The sequence below is a fragment of the Gymnogyps californianus genome, chromosome 15 (genome assembly GCF_018139145.2).
Source record: "Gymnogyps californianus isolate 813 chromosome 15, ASM1813914v2, whole genome shotgun sequence".
NCBI classification, from domain to species: Eukaryota; Metazoa; Chordata; class Aves; order Accipitriformes; family Cathartidae; genus Gymnogyps; species Gymnogyps californianus.
Genome location: NC_059485.1, coordinates 256,972 through 264,890, shown reverse-complemented (window position 1 = coordinate 264,890; position 7,919 = coordinate 256,972).

The following is a 7,919-nucleotide window of genomic DNA, read 5'->3' as shown; positions in this document are numbered from 1 at the left end:
CCGAGAGGCCAAACACAAAGAAAGACTTTGCCTTTTCAGGTGGAGTCAGCAAATGAAAAGTCTTCCAAACACACGTAATTCCAGAAAAACTCTTGCTAGCAGGGCGTTCTACTGAATCAGCATCTCTCCTAGCATTTTCCAAGCATATTAACTGAAACACTGAGCAGCTTTTAGAACTATGCAGAAATTCCAGAAATGTTGTCCTATCTGGATGTGCCTGCAACTCCATCTTCTGCCTTGGACCTGGTCTGCTGCAGTTAACAGGTCAGTAGCACAAAGTCTGAGCAATTTCTGCTAGCTAATAAAGGCAACCATGAAACTGCTATTTGCACTGTAACTGTGAATATGTTTCTCTCTGACATCTCTGCATCTCTGTTTTGTTTAGGATAATTGTCTTAAAAACTTACTGTAATACTGGTACTCAATGTGAAGACCTACATCTTATGTAGGCATAGTGCTACTAACCTATGGGCTGCTTGCCTCCAGAAGATGTTATACTGAGAGAACCTTTGTGGAGAATGATGTATGTTTCCAGTGCAGTAATAATCTGTTGTTGCTGTGATACCAATAAACTCTCTTCCCTCTCCCCCATCTCTTACCCAAGACTTTAGCCAACCCCACAGCTCCCTAAACAAGAGGGAACACTGTAAGGAAGAGAAGCTGTTTCTTTCACAGGTGAGTGCTGGGAGAGTTTTTCAATGCATCCACATCCCTTGTTTGATTGTGCAGAACAGCCATGGTCTCTGCTACATTGATTTTGAACCTACAGGGCTTAGCTTTGCCCGTGTTGTTATTACTCCCTCAATATACCCCTAGCTCAGGGGCTTCCTGGGCACTGCTCCAAGATACCAGGTTTTTTGGTTCCTTCCCTCCTTATTTTCCATTTTTCTTGTCATCTTCTGTGATAAGTCGTGGGAGGTATTGTCTTAGCGTGCTTATGCATCCTCCCTGCTGTGCTGCAAGTACCCTGCATGCCCTCCACGAGGCAGCAGAGGATCGAGCCAACTCCACCTCCTTGCTGATGAGCTGAGCCTGTCCCGCGCTGTCCTACAAGGTCTGCTTGCATCGTGTTTATGTCTGCAAATGTGTACTGGGCAGAAGCATCGCTGATGGTCTGTAACACAGTTTTCTGCAGCTTCATCTTGCAGCTACTTGCACTTCAGAAACTACATTGTGGTAACTGGCCCCAGGCTGCTTAAGGGAGGAGGGGAAACTTGCCTATCTTTCTAGGGCCCTTTTACATCTCAGTTCTGCGCACTCCTTGTTTCTGTTAGTATCATTGGCCCCAGAACTGCTGAAGGAGCTGTTTCTGTTATTGCTACGCTATCTAGCTGCACATCTGGTAGAAGGTGGTGGTTTGGTGCTATGTTGGGCTACAAGTTGCCTCTGGTCACCCTAGGAGGCAGAGAAGAGCTTGCTTTGATAAGTGGCATAAGGATATTAAAATAAGGGAGACTGTTCCCTTTGAAGCAAGCTGTAACAATTAAGCTTTTGGCCAATGAGTTGTTGACACTGTGGATGTGGAGGGGTTTGAGGTAGGGTTTTTTCTGTGGCTCCTAGCAGCAAGCTGCAAATGTCCCTGACCTAGCGATATCAAATTTGGAAAAACTGTGTTTCCCCAGGAATGCTAGGGCCATTGGTAGTATTGCAAGTCCATGTTTGGTTGGGTTTTGGGAGGCCTCCCCTGCTCTCAAACAAGCTGTCTCTAAAAGGTCTCACTCCACCCTTCTGTGACCTCAGTAACCCACAGCGGCAGATTCCTGAACAGCAGTGTGAAACACAGGAAAGAGTTATGATGATAGTGTGGTAAAGGCATTTGATGTTTAAGTGCTTGGCCAAGCAGGCCTGCTTAAAAGAACAGTTTGCAATAGGCTGCCTAAGCCCTTCACTGCAGGGAAATCTGCTTAGCCACTCCTGCCATGCTCAGGTAACTGGGTGATCTAACTTTAGCCTGCCTTGCAAAGGTGAGGTTAGTCATGCACTGAGCAGTGGGATGAAGTAGTAAGAAGATGCCAGCAGTGCCACCCATGTAGACAAAGCCCTTAGATGGCTGTGGTCTGCTGCACTTTGCACAGTATTCACAACAATCAGGGACATGATAGTGGACTTCAGATGTTGCACTGACCAGAATAGTGCCCTTTTACTGGGGGACTTGATGAGCAGAGGATAGGAGGGAGGTCAAATCTCACAGATTCTTGAGAGACAGCATGATCGTGATACACAAGTGGTCCTGGACTATAGTACTGACCATCTACTCTGATAGACTAACAATGTGTTCGCTAGCGAAGCATAGAAGCAGGTAGACACAGAAATCCCAGTCTATATGAGTCTATCTGATGCTATCTCAGGCTCAAAAATGTGCATTATTGTACAAGCCAAGGAATGCAGCACAGACAGAGCAAGTGCTGCATGTTCCAGTAGCTTCCACTGTAATGTGATGCTTCTCCTATTTACTACATTTGCCCCTCTAGTGATCCAAAACCAGAGGAGATAGCAAAACATGTGCATTTGGTACTGGGCTGACAGTAGACAAACAGTGAATGTCTGTCCGAATGGAGCACTCTCAACAACAACAAAAAGAACTTCAAGGTAGATGCAACTTAACACAAATCACCTGGTGAGAAACACTGTTCACCTGATGCAAGCTAATTGTGGGACAGGTGTAAATGGGTCCTAGAAAACATGAAAGAAGGGTCTGAGTGGCCTTTGGAGAGCAGGAGTTCAGTTAATCGTCTTTGGGCTGAGTGGCCCTTGGGGTACGGGGGAAGTATGAAAAAAGGCAGCTTGCAGAGAGCTGTGATGTTCTTGTCAGAAATACTGCTCCGTGTTTTGGAATAGTAATATGAAAGGAATCTGGGAAAAGAAGTTTGTCCTTTGCTGTTTGAGCCAAACTGCTATTGAACTCTTGTACTGATTTTTCTGTCTGCCCTGTAGGCAGAATATGGTAAAAGCTGTGAGTCTTACACGGCCATAGCATCTTTATGGTGACCTGCAGCAGGAGGCTGGGAAGATGCAGGGCTACAATTTGTCTCTACAGGAGATGAGATGTTTTCTGCTGCAGCAGGTGAACTACAGGCATCTGGACAGTTCTGAGGCAGCAGGTCTTATTTGCTTAAATGACACTCTGAAGGCTGCTTGCATTTTAGGGGCTTTCTGTCTCTGCTCCTGTTGACAATTGTTGTAACTATAAAAAGTGTAATATACATTTAGATGGGTAACCATGGGGCCTCTTGGGAGCTGGCAGGAGTCTTACTGGATGGGGAAGGCCCAAAAGCAGGTACTGGGAGAAGCACCATAACTCAATCTGTAGTACCAATTTGGAAACGTCTGTCTCCATTTCTGCATGGTCCCTGCCTTCCTGTCTCTTGGCCCCTAAAGCTAATACCGGCAGACTGCTATCCAGTCTGTGCTTTGCCTGCTTCTCTCTGCCCCTTCTCTGGCGCTAGACCCATGCACATGACTGACTTGATGGATCCTGACTGTAACGCTACCACTGCAGCATTGCAGCTGGGTATGGAAAGATCCGTTCCTTATACAGTCTAGGATTTGGACATGGAAGTGCTGTAAGGCTTGTTTGCCTTTGCTTCCAGAGTTGCCCCTTTGAGCACAGTGCAGCAATAGGCTGTGGAGGAAGTACGGGACAGGGCAGCTCAGGCATGCCTCAGGTGTCTGAGCACAGTTGGTCAGAGGCCTTGGATGGAAGCAGTCTCACGTCACGTCCAGACAGGGCTAGGAAATGGCTTTAGGTCACTTAGAGAGCTCTTCCGTTAGCCTTTTTTATATAAATGTTGCAAGAAGGTACTATATTCAGCAAATTACTTGGCCTTTTAAATGTTAACGCTTTAACAGAAATTCCTTAGTTTCTCCATCACTAATGAGTAATTGCAGATGCAGCTACTTTAACTCAATCTGATAATCTGAGCAGTTTTTCATTGGTTCTTGAGATTATCTTTAAAATCAGGCACCGTAAGCTCTGCTTTATTATGCCACTGCTGCTACTGCCTGATCATCAAACCGCACGGCCTAAACTACCAAGGGACAGAAGCAGTGCAAAAAGTGAAGTTTCCTTTGAGCTGGTAAGACAGTTTAACATATTTCTGTGCTATGCATGCTAGTAAATAATGATAGGATACATCTACTGAGCTAAGATATTGAAAAATAATTTCTTTACCTAAATGTGGAATTATATGTGGTTTCTTGTACTAGGAACCTAGAACAATAAAATCACCAGAAGGGTGTTCTGCTCTTTTGTTCCGCTAGTTTGCTGAGCACAAAACCACACTATTGCATTAATTCTGATATGGATTGTGCTAGAAAGAAGCACCATCTTGAACAAATGATTTTTGGGTACTCCTCTCTGACTGAAACAGATGAATGTAAATGAATCCAGACAAAATAGCCCTCGGTGTTTGGGACTTTGTAGGCAAAAATTTGCTTTTTTAATGTACGTGTATATATATGTATATACGTGTGTGTGTGTATGAATATCTCTTTACTGCAGTAGTCATCCTTTGTAGCAGCTTTTTTCAGCCTCTGGGATCCAAGGCTGTCAAATCTAAAAGTACATAGCTGTTTGTGAGCATCAAATTGTGGAAAAATAGCTCTCCAAAGATGAAGGGAGAAAAAGACTGGTTATACGGGGTTCTCTCTGATCATCTGTGCAGATGGGGAAATCCTACTACTTCTTCCTTATTCTCCAGCAGTTTGCATGCTGATCATGTGAGTCTACTATGTGCACTTGACATGCTTCTGTCAGACACGTGCTTAGAGGCCGAGGTATTCAGGAGGTAGATAATCTATCACTAATTTTTCTTAAAGGACATACAGAATATTTTCTTGTAGGCAGGGATGATTGAAGGAGTGCCCATGATAAACAATCACACTTAGTAGCACAATGGATCGCTCTGGAGAATGTGCACTTGGGGCTAACCTTAATGGATGGAGGGATGTGCATGTTGGTAGAGACACGCTATTGCCTGTCGCTGTTTTACTTCATAGGTGTGAATCAGTGTCCTGCCATTCTTTAGTGCCTGTTGGTGCTGCCTCTGGAAGAGATTGAAGCAAAGGGAGGGATTATGGCTAAGGGAGAGCAGGTCATTTATGACTGATTGCTAAGATGTAAGGAATGGAAACTGAGTGTTCAAGGGTCCAGGTCTGCTGTGCCGGCTCCCACTGTGCACCACTCATTGTATCTTGCTGTGGGATGGAGAGCAAGCAGAGCACATTTTGGAACAGCTCAGAGTCACTGCCAAATCAGAGCCTGAAGCTTCTGACTTCCTCTAAGATTTAGGTGAGCACAGCAGACAGTATGAGTGAGCTGCAACAAGAAAAATTGTTTTGTCAGTGCAATCTACTCTATATAAAAGGTGGTAGCAGAGGTGGGATAGAACCTAGGAGTCCTGGCTGTCTGCTGTGGGCTGGCGTATAATATCACTACATGTATCAAAGGGTATTCAAGCATGTTGAAGAAACTTATGCACACCTCTCCACACAAAATCCTTGCTCATGCTCTTGTATGACACTTCAATTTCATGTTTTATCAGGCCTTTGTAAAGCTGATCTTGTCTTACTCGTAGTCATCCAAAGGTTGGAGATGCAAAGGTCCCTTTTTGTGTCTGTCACTTTGAACCCATTACATTTCTCTACACAACTCTTCTATCTCCCTTTCTCTATCACATCAAACATAAGCTTCTTGTCCCCACTTTCAAAGTCACTGACAGCCTCTCCTTGTCCTCTTGTCATCCCTCACTTCCATATCAAGAAGTCAACTCTTTATGATGCGAGCTTCCACCTCCCACTAGATCATCAAATCAACTCCTCCTAACCTTCCTCCATGCTACTGCTTACACACTGAAGGTGCTGCCTACAATTCTCTTGAGCTACCTCAACCTCATTCTTGAAGTCTCTCCTTAAAGCTCTGCTTTGCTGAGTTGGTAAAACCCAGATGATCTAGAGGCTACCCACATGCTGAGACTCTGCTGTCACCTTCTTGTATTACTTGCCCTTTCAGTGGTATCTATCAAACAATTCATGTTACCCTATAAATTCTTAAAAGCAAAGGTCATCTTTTTATTGTATGTTCTACTGAACTCCAAATGTGGGGGTTAGCCAGAACTTTGAATATGGATTTCTGGTAATACAAACAGATATAGCAATAACCTGTCTTTCTGTTGATAAGCAGTTGAGAGCATTTGGAAAATGTGTTGTACAATTTTGGTTAAAATGACTTGAAATGACTTCTGGGAAATGGAGACAGCTGATGGAACCACAGGAGGGGAAAGGCATGGCAGCAAGGCCTCATTTCCTTGAGCAGATAACAGGCAGACGAACTCTGCCCTGGAAACACACAGAAAGGATGGAAACACCATTGCAACCAGCTTGAGACCACCTGGGAACTCGAGGTCACCAGTCAGCTTCTGGTGCTGAACCAACACCTGGATTGGTGGCAGCATACCTGGTGTATCATTTCAGGGCTTTCTCTGAGACATTTGGTCTCTTTCTTTCCTGCAGAGTGAAGGTGGTTCTTCTCCCTTCCTCTGACACCTCCTGCACCTACAGTTTTCACAGGGCTTTTCTGCCTTCCCTCACAACTCAGCAGCACTGCAGAAACTGGGCATTAGAACAAAAAAAAGCATCAAGCAGCCTGGCTAGGAAGTTGATTTGTCTTCCAGTCCCCCAGCTGCTGTAATAGTGCCCTTGCTGCTAGCACTGGATATAGGGCATGCCAACGAGATGTTGCCTTGCAATGGTGCTGGCACCTTATCGGTTTCTGCTTGGTTCCTCACTTGATAATCAGCTTCTTGCTTTCCTCCTGCTGCAGAAAGAACTGGCAGTGTTCAGAGATGATGGTCACTGGGAAGAATGATGAATGCCTGCTATGTCACCGAGAATCCCTTCACCCATGCATTCTCATTGAAATTGAAAAGTGCTTTTGCACTTGCCTCATTTTTGTCCCATTCTGTGGCTGTCTGCTGTCCAGCACCAACAGGAGCTGAGGTTTGAATTGACCATGCCCACTTTGCTACATGGCCTATAAAACCTTCATATTGACATACATAAGACGAAGAGAATTTCACCAAAGCAGTCATTTTCTTCTGGGACTTGCTAAGACAGTTCATCTGTGGTCAGGCTGGGCTATCATCAGCTCAACCTGCCTTAGGGTAATGTGGCAATTCTTCTCCCACAGCTGGGTGACTTGAACCAGGTAGGAAGCACAGTAAGTATGAAAGATGAGAAAAGGCATTGGAGCATCTCTAGGATTCTAGCAAAGTTTGCAGCTATTTTCTTGCAAGGCCAAACTCACTGCAAGCATCAGCAGACATTACTCAAATGACCTCATTAATATGTCTCTAGGCTTGCAATTAGTATTTCCCCTGAACACTACAAAATGTACAATTATTTCCTTTCTTCATAAGTGGGAGGTGTCTGGCAGTTACTGAGAAGTGATAGGGCCTGTTTGTGAACCAGCTTTTTAGGATGTACTATAGGTTTACCTTTGCAAGGCTGAGGATTGCCGATGTTAAGAGGAGAACACTATCATGATCACTTTAGGACAGACAATTATAACTAAGTCCTGCATCAATGTCACGACTTCCATCTGAGCTAAGGATTTATTTTTTTTAAGATACCTAACCAAGAGTTATAGACTACAAGTCTTGGATCATATGCTTAGGCAAGAAGTTCCAGCAATAAAGGTAGTTCCCCTTTGTACAAATTCTACACTTTGTTTCTGTCTAATTGTATCTACCTTCAGTGTCCAACTACTGGATTCTTTCCATCTTTCTCTAGTAGATTAAAAAAAAAAAAAAAGACTTTTCTCCTACCTGAAATCTTCTTCCCGTGTAAGATACTTATGGCTGCTGTGAAATTACTACTTAGCCTTTCCTTTGATTAAGTTAAAGAGATTTAATTGGTCTTTA